Below are 21372 nucleotides of genomic sequence, written 5' to 3'. Positions count from 1 at the left end.
AGAAGAGCCCACACACTCAGCCCTTAACCCCAGTGTACAGAAAGTGTCAAAACGTGTTTTTCAGCAGAAATAAACATGTTTCTGCAAGTTTGGTCAACCCCATGTAAGTTATGGGGCAGTAACATCACACTTTTCAAAACGTGTTTTTCAGCCCGAAATAAACACGTTTTTTCAGACAGCTGAATCTATTTGTAACAGCAAGGCTCAGAAGTGCCAACACACTCAGCCCTTAACCCCAGTGTGCAGAAAGGGTCAAAACGTGTTTTTCAGCAGAAATAAACGTTTCTGCAAGTTTGGTCAACCCCATGTAAGTTATGGGGCAGTAACATCACACTTTTCAAAACGTGTTTGTCAGCCCGAAATAAACACGTTTTTTTCAGACAGCTGAATATACTTGTAACAGCAAGGCTCAGAAGTGCCAACACACTCAGCCCTTAACCCCAGTGTGCAGAAAGGGTCAAAACGTGTTTTTCAGCAGAAATAAACATGTTTCTGCAAGTTTGGTCAACCCCATGTAAGTTATGGGGCAGTAACATCACACTTTTCAAAACGTGTTTTTCAGCCCGAAATAAACGCGTTTTTTCAGACAACTGAATCTCCTTGTAACAGCAAGGCTCAGAAGAGCCCACACACTCAGCCCTTAACCCCAGTGTACAGAAAGTGTCAATACGTGTTTTTCAGCAGAAATAAACATGTTTCTGCAAGTTTGGTCAACCCCATGTAAGTTATGGGGCAGTAACATCACACTTTTCAAAACCTGTTTTTCAGCCCGAAATAAACACGTTTTTTCAGACAGCTGAAACTACTTGTAACAGCAAGGCTCAGAAGAGCCAACACACTCAGCCCTTAACCCCAGTGTGCAGAAAGGGTCAAAACGTGTTTTTCAGCAGAAATAAACATGTTTCTGCAAGTTTGGTCAACCCCATGTAAGTTATGGGGCAGTAACATCACACTTTTCAAAACGTGTTTTTCAGCCAGAAATAAACGCGTTTTTTCAGGCAACTGAATCTACTTGTAACAGCAAGGCTCAGAAGTGCCCACACACTCAACCCTTAACCCCAGTGTACAGAAAGTGTCAAAACGTGTTTTTCAGCAGAAATAAACATGTTTCTGCAAGTTTGGTCAACCCCATGTAAGTTATGGGGCAGTAACATCACACTTTTCAAAACGTGTTTTTCAGCCCGAAATAAACGCGTTTTTTCAGGCAACTGAATCTCCTTGTAACAGCAAGGCTCAAAAGAGCCCACACACTCAGCCCTTAACCAGAGTGTGCAGAAATTGTCAAAACGTGTTTTTCAGCAGAAATAAACATGTTTCTGCAAGTTTGGTCAACCCCATGTAAGTTATGGGGCAGTAACATCACACTTTTCAAAACGTGTTTTTCAGCCCGAAATAAACACGTTTTTTCAGACAGCTGAATCTACTTGTAACAGCAAGGCTCAGAAGTGCCAACACACTCAGCCCTTAACCCCAGTGTGCAGAAAGGGTCAAAACGTGTTTTTCAGCAGAAATAAACATGTTTCTGCAAGTTTGGTCAACCCCATGTAAGTTATGGGGCAGTAACATCACAGTTTTCAAAACGTGTTTTTCAGCCCGAAATAAACGCGTTTTTTCAGACAACTGAATCTACTTGTAACAGCAATGCTCAGAAGTGCCCACACAGTCAACCCTTAACCCCAGTGTGCAGAAAGGGTCAAAACGTGTTTTTCAGCAGAAATAAACATGTTTCTGCAAGTTTGGTCAACCCCATGTAAGTTATCAGGCAGTGACATCACACTTTTCAAAACGTGTATTTCAGCCCGAAATAAACGCGTTTTTTTCAGGCAACTGAATCTCCTTGTAACAGCAAGGCTCAGAAGAGCCCACACACTCAGCACTTAACCCCAGTGTACAGAAAGTGTCAAAACGTGTTTTTCAGCAGAAATAAACATGTTTCTGCAAGTTTGGTCAACCCCATGTAAGTTATGGGGCAGTAACATCACACTTTTCAAAACGTGTTTTTCAGCCAGAAATAAACGCGTTTTTTCAGGCAACTGAATCTACTTGTAACAGCAAGGCTCAGAAGTGCCCACACACTCAACCCTTAACCCCAGTGTACAGAAAGTGTCAAAACGTGTTTTTCAGCAGAAATAAACATGTTTCTGCAAGTTTGGTCAACCCCATGTAAGTTATGGGGCAGTAACATCACACTTTTCAAAACGTGTTTTTCAGCCCGAAATAAACGCGTTTTTTCAGGCAACTGAATCTCCTTGTAACAGCAAGGCTCAAAAGAGCCCACACACTCAGCCCTTAACCCCAGTGTGCAGAAATTGTCAAAACGTGTTTTTCAGCAGAAATAAACATGTTTCTGCAAGTTTGGTCAACCCCATGTAAGTTATGGGGCAGTAACATCACACTTTTCAAAACGTGTTTTTCAACCCGAAATAAACACGTTTTTTCAGACAGCTGAATCTACTTGTAACAGCAAGGCTCAGAAGTGCCAACACACTCAGCCCTTAACCCCAGTGTGCAGAAAGGGTCAAAACGTGTTTTTCAGCAGAAATAAACATGTTTCTGCAAGTTTGGTCAACCCCATGTAAGTTATGGGGCAGTAACATCACACTTTTCAAAACGTGTTTTTCAGCCCGAAATAAACGCGTTTTTTCAGACAACTGAATCTACTTGTAACAGCAAGGCTCAGAAGTGCCCACACACTCAACCCTTAACCCCAGTGTGCAGAAAGGGTCAAAACGTGTTTTTCAGCAGAAATAAACATGTTTCTGCAAGTTTGGTCAACCCCATGTAAGTTATGGGGCAGTAACATCACACTTTTCAAAACGTGTTTTTCAGCCCGAAATAAACACGTTTTTTCAGACAGCTGAATCTACTTGTAACAGCAAGGCTCAGAAGTGCCAACACACTCAGCCCTTAACCCCAGTGTGCAGAAAGGGTCAAAACGTGTTTTTCAGCAGAAATAAACATGTTTCTGCAAGTTTGGTCAACCCCATGTAAGTTATGGGGCAGTAACATCATACTTTTCAAAACGTGTTTTTCAGCCAGAAATAAACGCGTTTTTTCAGGCAACTGAATCTACTTGTAACAGCAAGGCTCAGAAGTGCCCACACACTCAACCCTTAACCCCAGTGTGCAGAAAGGGTCAAAACGTGTTTTTCAGCAGAAATAAACATGTTTCTGCAAGTTTGGTCAACCCCATGTAAGTTATGGGGCAGTAACATCACACTTTTCAAAACGTGTTTTTCAGCCCGAAATAAACGCGTTTTTTCAGACAACTGAATCTCCTTGTAACAGCAAGGCTCAGAAGAGCCCACACACTCAGCCCTTAACCCCAGTGTACAGAAAGTGTCAAAACGTGTTTTTCAGCTGAAATAAACATGTTTCTGCAAGTTTGGTCAACCCCATGTAAGTTATGGGGCAGTAACATCACACTTTTCAAAACGTGTTTTTCAGCCCGAAATAAACACGTTTTTTCAGACAGCTGAATCTACTTGTAACAGCAAGGCTCAGAAGAGCCAACACACTCAGCCCTTAACCCCAGTGTGCAGAAAGGGTCAAAACATGTTTTTCAGCAGAAATAAACATGTTTCTGTAAGTTTGGTCAACCCCATGTAAGTTATGGGGCAGTAACATCATACTTTTCAAAACGTGTTTTTCAGCCCGAAATAAACGCGTTTTTTCAGACAACTGAATCTACTTGTAACAGCAAGGCTCAGAAGTGCCCACACACTCAACCCTTAACCCCAGTGTGCAGAAAGGGTCAAAACGTGTTTTTCAGCAGAAATAAACATGTTTCTGCAAGTTTGGTCAACCCCATGTAAGTTATGGGGCAGTAACATCACACTTTTCAAAACGTGTTTTTCAGCCCGAAATAAACACGTTTTTTCAGACAGCTGAATATACTTGTAACAGCAAGTCTCAGAAGTGCCAACACACTCAGCCCTTAACCCCAGTGTGCAGAAAGGGTCAAAACGTGTTTTTCAGCAGAAATAAACATGTTTCTGCAAGTTTGGTCAACCCCATGTAAGTTATGGGGCAGTAACATCATACTTTTCAAAACGTGTTTTTCAGCCAGAAATAAACGCGTTTTTTCAGGCAACTGAATCTACTTGTAACAGCAAGGCTCAGAAGTGCCCACACACTCAACCCTTAACCCCAGTGTGCAGAAAGGGTCAAAACGTGTTTTTCAGCAGAAATAAACATGTTTCTGCAAGTTTGGTCAACCCCATGTAAGTTATGGGGCAGTAACATCACACTTTTCAAAACGTGTTTTTCAGCCCGAAATAAACGCGTTTTTTCAGACAACTGAATCTCCTTGTAACAGCAAGGCTCAGAAGAGCCCACACACTCAGCCCTTAACCCCAGTGTACAGAAAGTGTCAAAACGTGTTTTTCAGCTGAAATAAACATGTTTCTGCAAGTTTGGTCAACCCCATGTAAGTTATGGGGCAGTAACATCACACTTTTCAAAACGTGTTTTTCAGCCCGAAATAAACACGTTTTTTCAGACAGCTGAATCTACTTGTAACAGCAAGGCTCAGAAGAGCCAACACACTCAGCCCTTAACCCCAGTGTGCAGAAAGGGTCAAAACATGTTTTTCAGCAGAAATAAACATGTTTCTGTAAGTTTGGTCAACCCCATGTAAGTTATGGGGCAGTAACATCATACTTTTCAAAACGTGTTTTTCAGCCCGAAATAAACGCGTTTTTTCAGACAACTGAATCTACTTGTAACAGCAAGGCTCAGAAGTGCCCACACACTCAACCCTTAACCCCAGTATGCAGAAAGGGTCAAAACGTGTTTTTCAGCAGAAATAAACATGTTTCTGCAAGTTTGGTCAACCCCATGTAAGTTATGGGGCAGTAACATCACACTTTTCAAAACGTGTTTTTCAGCCAGAAATAAACGCGTTTTTTCAGGCAACTGAATCTACTTGTAACAGCAAGGCTCAGAAGTGCCCACACACTCAACCCTTAACCCCAGTGTGCAGAAAGGGTCAAAACGTGTTTTTCAGCAGAAATAAACATGTTTCTGCAAGTTTGGTCAACCCCATGTAAGTTATGGGGCAGTAACATCACACTTTTCAAAACGTGTTTTTCAGCCCGAAATAAACGCGTTTTTTCAGACAACTGAATCTCCTTGTAACAGCAAGGCTCAGAAGAGCCCACACACTCAGCCCTTAACCCCAGTGTACAGAAAGTGTCAAAACGTGTTTTTCAGCTGAAATAAACATGTTTCTGCAAGTTTGGTCAACCCCATGTAAGTTATGGGGCAGTAACATCACACTTTTCAAAACGTGTTTTTCAGCCCGAAATAAACACGTTTTTTCAGACAGCTGAATCTACTTGTAACAGCAAGGCTCAGAAGAGCCAACACACTCAGCCCTTAACCCCAGTGTGCAGAAAGGGTCAAAACATGTTTTTCAGCAGAAATAAACATGTTTCTGTAAGTTTGGTCAACCCCATGTAAGTCATGGGGCAGTAACATCATACTTTTCAAAACGTGTTTTTCAGCCCGAAATAAACGCGTTTTTTCAGACAACTGAATCTACTTGTAACAGCAAGGCTCAGAAGTGCCCACACACTCAACCCTTAACCCCAGTGTGCAGAAAGGGTCAAAACGTGTTTTTCAGCAGAAATAAACATGTTTCTGCAAGTTTGGTCAACCCCATGTAAGTTATGGGGCAGTAACATCACACTTTTCAAAACGTGTTTTTCAGCCCGAAATAAACGCGTTTTTTCAGGCAACTGAATCTCCTTGTAACAGCAAGGCTCAAAAGAGCCCACACACTCAGCCCTTAACCCCAGTGTGCAGAAATTGTCAAAACGTGTTTTTCAGCAGAAATAAACATGTTTCTGCAAGTTTGGTCAACCCCATGTAAGTTATGGGGCAGTAACATCACACTTTTCAAAACGTGTTTTTCAGCACGAAATAAACACGTTTTTTCAGACAGCTGAATCTACTTGTAACAGCAAGGCTCAGAAGTGCCAACACACTCAGCCCTTAACCCCAGTGTGCAGAAAGGGTCAAAACGTGTTTTTCAGCAGAAATAAACATGTTTCTGCAAGTTTGGTCAACCCCATGTAAGTTATGGGGCAGTAACATCACACTTTTCAAAACGTGTTTTTCAGCCCGAAATAAACGCGTTTTTTCAGACAACTGAATCTACTTGTAACAGCAAGGCTCAGAAATGCCCACACACTCAACCCTTAACCCCAGTGTGCAGAAAGGGTCAAAACGTGTTTTTCAGCAGAAATAAACATGTTTCTGCAAGTTTGGTCAACCCCATGTAAGTTATGGGGCAGTAACATCACACTTTTCAAAACGTGTTTTTCAGCCCGAAATAAACGCGTTTTTTCAGGCAACTGAATCTCCTTGTAACAGCAAGGCTCAGAAGAGCCCACACACTCAGCCCTTAACCCCAGTGTACAGAAAGTGTCAAAACGTGTTTTTCAGCAGAAATAAACATGTTTCTGCAAGTTTGGTCAACCCCATGTAAGTTATGGGGCAGTAGCATCACACTTTTCAAAACGTGTTTTTCAGCCCGAAATAAACGCGTTTTTTCAGGCAACTGAATCTCCTTGTAACAGCAAGGCTCAGAAGAGCCCACACACTCAGCCCTTAACCCCAGTGTACAGAAGGTGTCAAAACGTGTTTTTCAGCAGAAATAAACATGTTTCTGCAAGTTTGGTCAACCCCATGTAAGTTATGGGGCAGTAACATCACACTTTTCAAAACGTGTTTTTCAGCCCGAAATAAACGCGTTTTTTCAGACAACTGAATCTCCTTGTAACAGCAAGGCTCAGAAGAGCCCACACACTCAGCCCTTAACCCCAGTGTACAGAAAGTGTCAAAACGTGTTTTTCAGCAGAAATAAACATGTTTCTGCAAGTTTGGTCAACCCCATGTAAGTTATGGGGCAGTAACATCACACTTTTCAAAACGTGTTTTTCAGCCCGAAATAAACGCGTTTTTTCAGGCAACTGAATCTCCTTGTAACAGCAAGGCTCAGAAGAGCCCACACACTCAGCCCTTAACCCCAGTGTACAGAAAGTGTCAAAACGTGTTTTTCAGCAGAAATAAACATGTTTCTGCAAGTTTGGTCAACCCCATGTAAGTTATGGGGCAGTAACATCACACTTTTCAAAACGTGTTTTTCAGCCCGAAATAAACACGTTTTTTCAGACAGCTGAATCTATTTGTAACAGCAAGGCTCAGAAGTGCCAACACACTCAGCCCTTAACCCCAGTGTGCAGAAAGGGTCAAAACGTGTTTTTCAGCAGAAATAAACATGTTTCTGCAAGTTTGGTCAACCCCATGTAAGTTATGGGGCAGTAACATCACACTTTTCAAAACGTGTTTGTCAGCCCGAAATAAACACGTTTTTTCAGACAGCTGAATATACTTGTAACAGCAAGGCTCAGAAGTGCCAACACACTCAGCCCTTAACCCCAGTGTGCAGAAAGGGTCAAAACGTGTTTTTCAGCAGAAATAAACATGTTTCTGCAAGTTTGGTCAACCCCATGTAAGTTATGGGGCAGTAACATCACACTTTTCAAAACGTGTTTTTCAGCCCGAAATAAACGCGTTTTTTCAGACAACTGAATCTCCTTGTAACAGCAAGGCTCAGAAGAGCCCACACACTCAGCCCTTAACCCCAGTGTACAGAAAGTGTCAATACGTGTTTTTCAGCAGAAATAAACATGTTTCTGCAAGTTTGGTCAACCCCATGTAAGTTATGGGGCAGTAACATCACACTTTTCAAAACCTGTTTTTCAGCCCGAAATAAACACGTTTTTTCAGACAGCTGAAACTACTTGTAACAGCAAGGCTCAGAAGAGCCAACACACTCAGCCCTTAACCCCAGTGTGCAGAAAGGGTCAAAACGTGTTTTTCAGCAGAAATAAACATGTTTCTGCAAGTTTGGTCAACCCCATGTAAGTTATGGGGCAGTAACATCACACTTTTCAAAACGTGTTTTTCAGCCAGAAATAAACGCGTTTTTTCAGGCAACTGAATCTACTTGTAACAGCAAGGCTCAGAAGTGCCCACACACTCAACCCTTAACCCCAGTGTACAGAAAGTGTCAAAACGTGTTTTTCAGCAGAAATAAACATGTTTCTGCAAGTTTGGTCAACCCCATGTAAGTTATGGGGCAGTAACATCACACTTTTCAAAACGTGTTTTTCAGCCCGAAATAAACGCGTTTTTTCAGGCAACTGAATCTCCTTGTAACAGCAAGGCTCAAAAGAGCCCACACACTCAGCCCTTAACCAGAGTGTGCAGAAATTGTCAAAACGTGTTTTTCAGCAGAAATAAACATGTTTCTGCAAGTTTGGTCAACCCCATGTAAGTTATGGGGCAGTAACATCACACTTTTCAAAACGTGTTTTTCAGCCCGAAATAAACACGTTTTTTCAGACAGCTGAATCTACTTGTAACAGCTAGGCTCAGAAGTGCCAACACACTCAGCCCTTAACCCCAGTGTGCAGAAAGGGTCAAAACGTGTTTTTCAGCAGAAATAAACATGTTTCTGCAAGTTTGGTCAACCCCATGTAAGTTATGGGGCAGTAACATCACAGTTTTCAAAACGTGTTTTTCAGCCCGAAATAAACGCGTTTTTTCAGACAACTGAATCTACTTGTAACAGCAATGCTCAGAAGTGCCCACACAGTCAACCCTTAACCCCAGTGTGCAGAAAGGGTCAAAACGTGTTTTTCAGCAGAAATAAACATGTTTCTGCAAGTTTGGTCAACCCCATGTAAGTTATCAGGCAGTGACATCACACTTTTCAAAACGTGTATTTCAGCCCGAAATAAACGCGTTTTTTCAGGGAATCTACTTGTAACAGCAAGGCTCAGAAGTGCCCACACACTCAACCCTTAACCCCAGTGTGCAGAAAGGGTCAAAACGTGTTTTTCAGCAGAAATAAACATGTTTCTGCAAGTTTGGTCAACCCCATGTAAGTTATGGGGCAGTAACATCACACTTTTCAAAACGTGTTTTTCAGCCAGAAATAAACGCGTTTTTTCAGGCAACTGAATCTACTTGTAACAGCAAGGCTCAGAAGTGCCCACACACTCAACCCTTAACCCCAGTGTGCAGAAAGGGTCAAAACGTGTTTTTCAGCAGAAATAAACATGTTTCTGCAAGTTTGGTCAACCCCATGTAAGTTATGGGGCAGTAACATCACACTTTTCAAAACGTGTTTTTCAGCCCGAAATAAACGCGTTTTTTCAGGCAAATGAATCTCCTTGTAACAGCAAGGCTCAGAAGAGCCCACACACTCAGCCCTTAACCCCAGTGTACAGAAAGTGTCAAAACGTGTTTTTCAGCTGAAATAAACATGTTTCTGCAAGTTTGGTCAACCCCATGTAAGTTATGGGGCAGTAACATCACACTTTTCAAAACGTGTTTTTCAGCCCGAAATAAACACGTTTTTTCAGACAGCTGAATCTACTTGTAACAGCAAGGCTCAGAAGAGCCAACACACTCAGCCCTTAACCCCAGTGTGCAGAAAGGGTCAAAACATGTTTTTCAGCAGAAATAAACATGTTTCTGTAAGTTTGGTCAACCCCATGTAAGTTATGGGGCAGTAACATCATACTTTTCAAAACGTGTTTTTCAGCCCGAAATAAACGCGTTTTTTCAGACAACTGAATCTACTTGTAACAGCAAGGCTCAGAAGTGCCCACACACTCAACCCTTAACCCCAGTGTGCAGAAAGGGTCAAAACGTGTTTTTCAGCAGAAATAAACATGTTTCTGTAAGTTTGGTCAACCCCATGTAAGTTATGGGGCAGTAACATCATACTTTTCAAAACGTGTTTTTCAGCCCGAAATAAACGCGTTTTTTCAGACAACTGAATCTACTTGTAACAGCAAGGCTCAGAAGTGCCCACACACTCAACCCTTAACCCCAGTGTGCAGAAAGGGTCAAAACGTGTTTTTCAGCAGAAATAAACATGTTTCTGCAAGTTTGGTCAACCCCATGTAAGTTATGGGGCAGTAACATCACACTTTTCAAAACGTGTTTTTCAGCCCGAAATAAACACGTTTTTTCAGACAGCTGAATATACTTGTAACAGCAAGTCTCAGAAGTGCCAACACACTCAGCCCTTAACCCCAGTGTGCAGAAAGGGTCAAAACGTGTTTTTCAGCAGAAATAAACATGTTTCTGCAAGTTTGGTCAACCCCATGTAAGTTATGGGGCAGTAACATCATACTTTTCAAAACGTGTTTTTCAGCCAGAAATAAACGCGTTTTTTCAGGCAACTGAATCTACTTGTAACAGCAAGGCTCAGAAGTGCCCACACACTCAACCCTTAACCCCAGTGTGCAGAAAGGGTCAAAACGTGTTTTTCAGCAGAAATAAACATGTTTCTGCAAGTTTGGTCAACCCCATGTAAGTTATGGGGCAGTAACATCACACTTTTCAAAACGTGTTTTTCAGCCCGAAATAAACGCGTTTTTTCAGACAACTGAATCTCCTTGTAACAGCAAGGCTCAGAAGAGCCCACACACTCAGCCCTTAACCCCAGTGTACAGAAAGTGTCAAAACGTGTTTTTCAGCTGAAATAAACATGTTTCTGCAAGTTTGGTCAACCCCATGTAAGTTATGGGGCAGTAACATCACACTTTTCAAAACGTGTTTTTCAGCCCGAAATAAACACGTTTTTTCAGACAGCTGAATCTACTTGTAACAGCAAGGCTCAGAAGAGCCAACACACTCAGCCCTTAACCCCAGTGTGCAGAAAGGGTCAAAACATGTTTTTCAGCAGAAATAAACGTTTCTGTAAGTTTGGTCAACCCCATGTAAGTTATGGGGCAGTAACATCATACTTTTCAAAACGTGTTTTTCAGCCCGAAATAAACGCGTTTTTTCAGACAGCTGAATCTACTTGTAACAGCAAGGCTCAGAAGTGCCAACACACTCAGCCCTTAACCCCAGTGTGCAGAAAGGGTCAAAACGTGTTTTTCAGCAGAAATAAACATGTTTCTGCAAGTTTGGTCAACCCCATGTAAGTTATGGGGCAGTAACATCACACTTTTCAAAACGTGTTTTTCAGCCCGAAATAAACGCGTTTTTTCAGGCAAATGAATCTCCTTGTAACAGCAAGGCTCAGAAGAGCCCACACACTCAGCCCTTAACCCCAGTGTACAGAAAGTGTCAAAACGTGTTTTTCAGCAGAAATAAACATGTTTCTGCAAGTTTGGTCAACCCCATGTAAGTTATGGGGCAGTAACATCACACTTTTCAAAACGTGTTTTTCAGCCCGAAATAAACACGTTTTTTCAGACAGCTGAATATATTTGTAACAGCAAGGCTCAGAAGTGCCAACACACTCAGCCCTTAACCCCAGTGTGCAGAAAGGGTCAAAACGTGTTTTTCAGCAGAAATAAACATGTTTCTGCAAGTTTGGTCAACCCCATGTAAGGTTTGGGGCAGTAACATCACACTTTTCAAAACGTGTTTTTCAGCCCGAAATAAACGCGTTTTTTCAGACAACTGAATCTCCTTGTAACAGCAAGGCTCAAAAGAGCCCACACACTCAGCCCTTAACCCCAGTGTGCAGAAATTGTCAAAACGTGTTTTTCAGCAGAAATAAACATGTTTCTGCAAGTTTGGTCAACCCCATGTAAGTTATGGGGCAGTAACATCACACTTTTCAAAACGTGTTTTTCAGCCCGAAATAAACACGTTTTTTCAGACAGCTGAATCTACTTGTAACAGCAAGGCTCAGAAGTGCCAACACACTCAGCCCTTAACCCCAGTGTGCAGAAAGGGTCAAAACGTGTTTTTCAGCAGAAATAAACATGTTTCTGCAAGTTTGGTCAACCCCATGTAAGTTATGGGGCAGTAACATCACAGTTTTCAAAACGTGTTTTTCAGCCCGAAATAAACGCGTTTTTTCAGACAACTGAATCTACTTGTAACAGCAATGCTCAGAAGTGCCCACACAGTCAACCCTTAACCCCAGTGTGCAGAAAGGGTCAAAACGTGTTTTTCAGCAGAAATAAACATGTTTCTGCAAGTTTGGTCAACCCCATGTAAGTTATCAGGCAGTGACATCACACTTTTCAAAACGTGTATTTCAGCCCGAAATAAACGCGTTTTTTCAGGGAATCTACTTGTAACAGCAAGGCTCAGAAGTGCCCACACACTCAACCCTTAACCCCAGTGTGCAGAAAGGGTCAAAACGTGTTTTTCAGCAGAAATAAACATGTTTCTGCAAGTTTGGTCAACCCCATGTAAGTTATGGGGCAGTAACATCACACTTTTCAAAACGTGTTTTTCAGCCAGAAATAAACGCGTTTTTTCAGGCAACTGAATCTACTTGTAACAGCAAGGCTCAGAAGTGCCCACACACTCAACCCTTAACCCCAGTGTGCAGAAAGGGTCAAAACGTGTTTTTCAGCAGAAATAAACATGTTTCTGCAAGTTTGGTCAACCCCATGTAAGTTATGGGGCAGTAACATCACAGTTTTCAAAACGTGTTTTTCAGCCCGAAATAAACGCGTTTTTTCAGGCAAATGAATCTCCTTGTAACAGCAAGGCTCAGAAGAGCCCACACACTCAGCCCTTAACCCCAGTGTGCAGAAAGGGTCAAAACGTGTTTTTCAGCAGAAATAAACATGTTTCTGCAAGTTTGGTCAACCCCATTTAAGTTATGGGGCAGTAACATCACACTTTTCAAAACGTGTTTTTCAGCACGAAATAAACGCGTTTTTTCAGGCAACTGAATCTCCTTGTAACAGCAAGGCTCAGAAGAGCCCACACACTCAGCCCTTAACCCCAGTGTACAGAAAGTGTCAAAACGTGTTTTTCAGCAGAAATAAACATGTTTCTGCAAGTTTGGTCAACCCCATGTAAGTTATGGGGCAGTAACATCACACTTTTCAAAACGTGTTTTTCAGCCCGAAATAAACACGTTTTTTCAGACAGCTGAATCTACTTGTAACAGCAAGGCTCAGAAGTGCCAACACACTCAGCCCTTAACCCCAGTGTGCAGAAAGGGTCAAAACGTGTTTTTCAGCAGAAATAAACATGTTTCTGCAAGTTTGGTCAACCCCATGTAAGTTATGGGGCAGTAACATCACAGTTTTCAAAACGTGTTTTTCAGCCCGAAATAAACGCGTTTTTTCAGACAACTGAATCTACTTGTAACAGCAATGCTCAGAAGTGCCCACACACTCAACCCTTAACCCCAGTGTGCAGAAAGGGTCAAAACGTGTTTTTCTGCAGAAATAAACATGTTTCTGCAAGTTTGGTCAACCCCATGTAAGTTATGGGGCAGTAACATCACACTTTTCAAAACGTGTTTTTCAGCCCGAAATAAACACGTTTTTTCAGACAGCTGAATCTACTTGTAACAGCAAGGCTCAGAAGTGCCAACACACTCAGCCCTTAACCCCAGTGTGCAGAAAGGGTCAAAACGTGTTTTTCAGCAGAAATAAACATGTTTCTGCAAGTTTGGTCAACCCCATGTAAGTTATGGGGCAGTAGCATCACACTTTTCAAAACGTGTTTTTCAGCCCGAAATAAACGCGTTTTTTCAGGCAACTGAATCTCCTTGTAACAGCAAGGCTCAGAAGAGCCCACACACTCAGCCCTTAACCCCAGTGTACAGAAGGTGTCAAAACGTGTTTTTCAGCAGAAATAAACATGTTTCTGCAAGTTTGGTCAACCCCATGTAAGTTATGGGGCAGTAACATCACACTTTTCAAAACGTGTTTTTCAGCCCGAAATAAACGCGTTTTTTCAGACAACTGAATCTCCTTGTAACAGCAAGGCTCAGAAGAGCCCACACACTCAGCCCTTAACCCCAGTGTACAGAAAGTGTCAAAACGTGTTTTTCAGCTGAAATAAACATGTTTCTGCAAGTTTGGTCAACCCCATGTAAGTTATGGGGCAGTAACATCACACTTTTCAAAACGTGTTTTTCAGCCCGAAATAAACACGTTTTTTCAGACAGCTGAATCTACTTGTAACAGCAAGGCTCAGAAGAGCCAACACACTCAGCCCTTAACCCCAGTGTGCAGAAAGGGTCAAAACATGTTTTTCAGCAGAAATAAACGTTTCTGTAAGTTTGGTCAACCCCATGTAAGTTATGGGGCAGTAACATCATACTTTTCAAAACGTGTTTTTCAGCCCGAAATAAACGCGTTTTTTCAGACAACTGAATCTACTTGTAACAGCAAGGCTCAGAAGTGCCCACACACTCAACCCTTAACCCCAGTGTGCAGAAAGGGTCAAAACGTGTTTTTCAGCAGAAATAAACATGTTTCTGCAAGTTTGGTCAACCCCATGTAAGTTATGGGGCAGTAACATCACACTTTTCAAAACGTGTTTTTCAGCCCGAAATAAACGCGTTTTTTCAGGCAACTGAATCTCCTTGTAACAGCAAGGCTCAAAAGAGCCCACACACTCAGCCCTTAACCCCAGTGTGCAGAAATTGTCAAAACGTGTTTTTCAGCAGAAATAAACATGTTTCTGCAAGTTTGGTCAACCCCATGTAAGTTATGGGGCAGTAACATCACACTTTTCAAAACGTGTTTTTCAGCCCGAAATAAACACGTTTTTTCAGACAGCTGAATCTACTTGTAACAGCAAGGCTCAGAAGTGCCAACACACTCAGCCCTTAACCCCAGTGTGCAGAAAGGGTCAAAACGTGTTTTTCAGCAGAAATAAACATGTTTCTGCAAGTTTGGTCAACCCCATGTAAGTTATGGGGCAGTAACATCACACTTTTCAAAACGTGTTTTTCAGCCCGAAATAAACGCGTTTTTTCAGGCAACTGAATCTCCTTGTAACAGCAAGGCTCAAAAGAGCCCACACACTCAGCCCTTAACCCCAGTGTGCAGAAATTGTCAAAACGTGTTTTTCAGCAGAAATAAACATGTTTCTGCAAGTTTGGTCAACCCCATGTAAGTTATGGGGCAGTAACATCACACTTTTCAAAACGTGTTTTTCAACCCGAAATAAACACGTTTTTTCAGACAGCTGAATCTACTTGTAACAGCAAGGCTCAGAAGTGCCAACACACTCAGCCCTTAACCCCAGTGTGCAGAAAGGGTCAAAACGTGTTTTTCAGCAGAAATAAACATGTTTCTGCAAGTTTGGTCAACCCCATGTAAGTTATGGGGCAGTAACATCACACTTTTCAAAACGTGTTTTTCAGCCCGAAATAAACGCGTTTTTTCAGACAACTGAATCTCCTTGTAACAGCAAGGCTCAGAAGAGCCCACACACTCAGCCCTTAACCCCAGTGTACAGAAAGTGTCAAAACGTGTTTTTCAGCTGAAATAAACATGTTTCTGCAAGTTTGGTCAACCCCATGTAAGTTATGGGCAGTAACATCACACTTTTCAAAACGTGTTTTTCAGCCCGAAATAAACACGTTTTTTCAGACAGCTGAATCTACTTGTAACAGCAAGGCTCAGAAGAGCCAACACACTCAGCCCTTAACCCCAGTGTGCAGAAAGGGTCAAAACATGTTTTTCAGCAGAAATAAACATGTTTCTGTAAGTTTGGTCAACCCCATGTAAGTTATGGGGCAGTAACATCATACTTTTCAAAACGTGTTTTTCAGCCCGAAATAAACGCGTTTTTTCAGACAACTGAATCTACTTGTAACAGCAAGGCTCAGAAGTGCCCACACACTCAACCCTTAACCCCAGTGTGCAGAAAGGGTCAAAACGTGTTTTTCAGCAGAAATAAACATGTTTCTGCAAGTTTGGTCAACCCCATGTAAGTTATGGGGCAGTAACATCACACTTTTCAAAACGTGTTTTTCAGCCCGAAATAAACACGTTTTTTCAGACAGCTGAATCTACTTGTAACAGCAAGGCTCAGAAGTGCCAACACACTCAGCCCTTAACCCCAGTGTGCAGAAAGGGTCAAAACGTGTTTTTCAGCAGAAATAAACATGTTTCTGCAAGTTTGGTCAACCCCATGTAAGTTATGGGGCAGTAACATCACACTTTTCAAAACGTGTTTTTCAGCCCGAAATAAACGCGTTTTTTCAGACAACTGAATCTCCTTGTAACAGCAAGGCTCAGAAGAGCCCACACACTCAGCCCTTAACCCCAGTGTACAGAAAGTGTCAAAACGTGTTTTTCAGCTGAAATAAACATGTTTCTGCAAGTTTGGTCAACCCCATGTAAGTTATGGGGCAGTAACATCACACTTTTCAAAACGTGTTTTTCAGCCCGAAATAAACGCGTTTTTTCAGACAACTGAATCTCCTTGTAACAGCAAGGCTCAGAAGAGCCCACACACTCAGCCCTTAACCCCAGTGTACAGAAAGTGTCAAAACGTGTTTTTCAGCTGAAATAAACATGTTTCTGCAAGTTTGGTCAACCCCATGTAAGTTATGGGGCAGTAACATCACACTTTTCAATACGTGTTTTTTCATTCTGAATTAAACACGTTTTTTCAGACAGCTGAATCTACTTGTAACAGCAAGGCTCAGAAGAGCCAACACACTCAGCCCTTAACCCCAGTGTGCAGAAAGGGTCAAAACGTGTTTTTCAGCAGAAATAAACATGTTTCTGTAAGTTTGGTCAACCCCATGTAAGTTATGGGGCAGTAACATCATACTTTTCAAAACGTGTTTTTCAGCCCGAAATAAACGCGTTTTTTCAGACAACTGAATCTACTTGTAACAGCAAGGCTCAGAAGTGCCCACACACTCAACCCTTAACCTCAGTGTGCAGAAAGGGTCAAAACGTGTTTTTCAGCAGAAATAAACATGTTTCTGCAAGTTTGGTCAACCCCATGTAAGTTATGGGGCAGTAACATCACACTTTTCAAAACGTGTTTTTCAGCCCGAAATAAACACGTTTTTTCAGACAGCTGAATCTACTTGTAACAGCAAGGCTCAGAAGTGCCAACACACTCAGCCCTTAACCCCAGTGTGCAGAAAGGGTCAAAACGTGTTTTTCAGCAGAAATAAACATGTTTCTGCAAGTTTGGTCAACCCCATGTAAGTTATGGGGCAGTAACATCACACTTTTCAAAACGTGTTTTTCAGCCCGAAATAAACACGTTTTTTCAGACAGCTGAATCTACTTGTAACAGCAAGGCTCAGAAGTGCCAACACACTCAGCCCTTAACCCCAGTGTGCAGAAAGGGTCAAAACGTGTTTTTCAGCAGAAATAAACATGTTTCTGCAAGTTTGGTCAACCCCATGTAAGTTATGGGGCAGTAACATCACAGTTTTCAAAACGTGTTTTTCAGCCCGAAATAAACGCGTTTTTTCAGACAACTGAATCTCCTTGTAACAGCAAGGCTCAGAAGAGCCCACACACTCAGCCCTTAACCCCAGTGTGCAGAAAGGGTCAAAACGTGTTTTTCAGCAGAAATAAACATGTTTCTGCAAGTTTGGTCAACCCCATTTAAGTTATGGGGCAGTAACATCACACTTTTCAAAACGTGTTTTTCAGCACGAAATAAACGCGTTTTTTCAGGCAACTGAATCTCCTTGTAACAGCAAGGCTCAGAAGAGCCCACACACTCAGCCCTTAACCCCAGTGTACAGAAAGTGTCAAAACGTGTTTTTCAGCAGAAATAAACATGTTTCTGCAAGTTTGGTCAACCCCATGTAAGTTATGGGGCAGTAACATCACACTTTTCAAAACGTGTTTTTCAGCCCGAAATAAACACGTTTTTTCAGACAGCTGAATCTACTTGTAACAGCAAGGCTCAGAAGTGCCAACACACTCAGCCCTTAACCCCAGTGTGCAGAAAGGGTCAAAACGTGTTTTTCAGCAGAAATAAACATGTTTCTGCAAGTTTGGTCAACCCCATGTAAGTTATGGGGCAGTAACATCACAGTTTTCAAAACGTGTTTTTCAGCCCGAAATAAACGCGTTTTTTCAGACAACTGAATCTACTTGTAACAGCAATGCTCAGAAGTGCCCACACACTCAACCCTTAACCCCAGTGTGCAGAAATGGTCAAAACGTGTTTTTCTGCAGAAATAAACATGTTTCTGCAAGTTTGGTCAACCCCATGTAAGTTATGGGGCAGTAACATCACACTTTTCAAAACGTGTTTTTCAGCCCGAAATAAACACGTTTTTTCAGACAGCTGAATCTACTTGTAACAGCAAGGCTCAGAAGTGCCAACACACTCAGCCCTTAACCCCAGAGTGCAGAAAGGGTCAAAACGTGTTTTTCAGCAGAAATAAACATGTTTCTGCAAGTTTGGTCAACCCCATGTAAGTTATGGGGCAGTAACATCACACTTTTCAAAACCTGTTTTTCAGCCCGAAATAAACACGTTTTTTCAGACAGCTGAAACTACTTGTAACAGCAAGGCTCAGAAGAGCCAACACACTCAGCCCTTAACCCCAGTGTGCAGAAAGGGTCAAAACGTGTTTTTCAGCAGAAATAAACATGTTTCTGCAAGTTTGGTCAACCCCATGTAAGTTATGGGGCAGTAACATCACACTTTTCAAAACGTGTTTTTCAGCCAGAAATAAACGCGTTTTTTCAGGCAACTGAATCTACTTGTAACAGCAAGGCTCAGAAGTGCCCACACACTCAACCCTTAACCCCAGTGTACAGAAAGTGTCAAAACGTGTTTTTCAGCAGAAATAAACATGTTTCTGCAAGTTTGGTCAACCCCATGTAAGTTATGGGGCAGTAACATCACACTTTTCAAAACGTGTTTTTCAGCCCGAAATAAACGCGTTTTTTCAGGCAACTGAATCTCCTTGTAACAGCAAGGCTCAAAAGAGCCCACACACTCAGCCCTTAACCAGAGTGTGCAGAAATTGTCAAAACGTGTTTTTCAGCAGAAATAAACATGTTTCTGCAAGTTTGGTCAACCCCATGTAAGTTATGGGGCAGTAACATCACACTTTTCAAAACGTGTTTTTCAGCCCGAAATAAACACGTTTTTTCAGACAGCTGAATCTACTTGTAACAGCAAGGCTCAGAAGTGCCAACACACTCAGCCCTTAACCCCAGTGTGCAGAAAGGGTCAAAACGTGTTTTTCAGCAGAAATAAACATGTTTCTGCAAGTTTGGTCAACCCCATGTAAGTTATGGGGCAGTAACATCACAGTTTTCAAAACGTGTTTTTCAGCCCGAAATAAACGCGTTTTTTCAGACAACTGAATCTACTTGTAACAGCAATGCTCAGAAGTGCCCACACAGTCAACCCTTAACCCCAGTGTGCAGAAAGGGTCAAAACGTGTTTTTCAGCAGAAATAAACATGTTTCTGCAAGTTTGGTCAACCCCATGTAAGTTATCAGGCAGTGACATCACACTTTTCAAAACGTGTATTTCAGCCCGAAATAAACGCGTTTTTTCAGGCAACTGAATCTCCTTGTAACAGCAAGGCTCAGAAGAGCCCACACACTCAGCCCTTAACCCCAGTGTACAGAAAGTGTCAAAACGTGTTTTTCAGCAGAAATAAACATGTTTCTGCAAGTTTGGTCAACCCCATGTAAGTTATGGGGCAGTAACATCACACTTTTCAAAACGTGTTTTTCAGCCAGAAATAAACGCGTTTTTTCAGGCAACTGAATCTACTTGTAACAGCAAGGCTCAGAAGTGCCCACACACTCAACCCTTAAACCCAGTGTACAGAAAGTGTCAAAACGTGTTTTTCAGCAGAAATAAACATGTTTCTGCAAGTTTGGTCAACCCCATGTAAGTTATGGGGCAGTAACATCACACTTTTCAAAACGTGTTTTTCAGCCCGAAATAAACGCGTTTTTTCAGGCAACTGAATCTCCTTGTAACAGCAAGGCTCAAAAGAGCCCACACACTCAGCCCTTAACCCCAGTGTGCAGAAATTGTCAAAACGTGTTTTTCAGCAGAAATAAACATGTTTCTGCAAGTTTGGTCAACCCCATGTAAGTTATGGGGCAGTAACATCACACTTTTCAAAACGTGTTTTTCAGCCCGAAATAAACGCGTTTTTTCAGACAACTGAATCTCCTTGTAACAGCAAGGCTCAGAAGAGCCCACGCACTCAGCCCTTAACCCCAGTGTTCAGAAAGTGTCAAAACGTGTTTTTCAGCAGAAATAAACATGTTTCTGCAAGTTTGGTCAACCCCATGTAAGTTATGGGGCAGTAACATCACACTTTTCAAAACGTGTTTTTCAGCCCGAAATAAACGCGTTTTTTCAGACAACTGAATCTCCTTGTAACAGCAAGGCTCAGAAGAGCCCACACACTCAGCCCTTAACCCCAGTGTACAGAAAGTGTCAAAACGTGTTTTTCAGCAGAAATAAACATGTTTCTGCAAGTTTGGTCAACCCCATGTAAGTTATGGGGCAGTAACATCACACTTTTCAAAACGTGTTTTTCAGCCCGAAATAAACACGTTTTTTCAGGCAACTGAATCTCCTTGTAACAGCAAGGCTCAGAAGTGCCAACACACTCAGCCCTTAACCCCAGTGTGCAGAAAGGGTCAAAACGTGTTTTTCAGCAGAAATAAACATGTTTCTGCAAGTTTGGTCAACCCCATGTAAGTTATGGGGCAGTAACATCACACTTTTCAAAACGTGTTTTTCAGCCCGAAATAAACGCGTTTTTTCAGACAACTGAATCTCCTTGTAACAGCAAGGCTCAGAAGAGCCCACACACTCAGCCCTTAACCCCAGTGTACAGAAAGTGTCAAAACGTGTTTTTCAGCAGAAATAAACATGTTTCTGCAAGTTTGGTCAACCCCATGTAAGTTATGGGGCAGTAACATCACACTTTTCAAAACGTGTTTTTCAGCCCGAAATAAACGCGTTTTTTCAGGCAACTGAATCTCCTTGTAACAGCAAGGCTCAGAAGAGCCCACACACTCAGCCCTTAACCCCAGTGTACAGAAAGTGTCAAAACGTGTTTTTCAGCAGAAATAAACATGTTTCTGCAAGTTTGGTCAACCCCATGTAAGTTATGGGGCAGTAACATCACACTTTTCAAAACGTGTTTTTCAGCCCGAAATAAACACGTTTTTTCAGACAGCTGAATCTATTTGTAACAGCAAGGCTCAGAAGTGCCAACACACTCAGCCCTTAACCCCAGTGTGCAGAAAGGGTCAAAACGTGTTTTTCAGCAGAAATAAACGTTTCTGCAAGTTTGGTCAACCCCATGTAAGTTATGGGGCAGTAACATCACACTTTTCAAAACGTGTTTGTCAGCCCGAAATAAACACGTTTTTTTCAGACAGCTGAATATACTTGTAACAGCAAGGCTCAGAAGTGCCAACACACTCAGCCCTTAACCCCAGTGTGCAGAAAGGGTCAAAACGTGTTTTTCAGCAGAAATAAACATGTTTCTGCAAGTTTGGTCAACCCCATGTAAGTTATGGGGCAGTAACATCACACTTTTCAAAACGTGTTTTTCAGCCCGAAATAAACGCGTTT

Source organism: Lepisosteus platostomus, chromosome 22 (assembly GCF_059453375.1).
Source record: "Lepisosteus platostomus isolate fLepPlt1 chromosome 22, fLepPlt1.hap1, whole genome shotgun sequence".
Classification (NCBI taxonomy): Eukaryota; Metazoa; Chordata; class Actinopteri; order Semionotiformes; family Lepisosteidae; genus Lepisosteus; species Lepisosteus platostomus.
Note: the sequence above shows the minus strand (reverse complement) of the source record.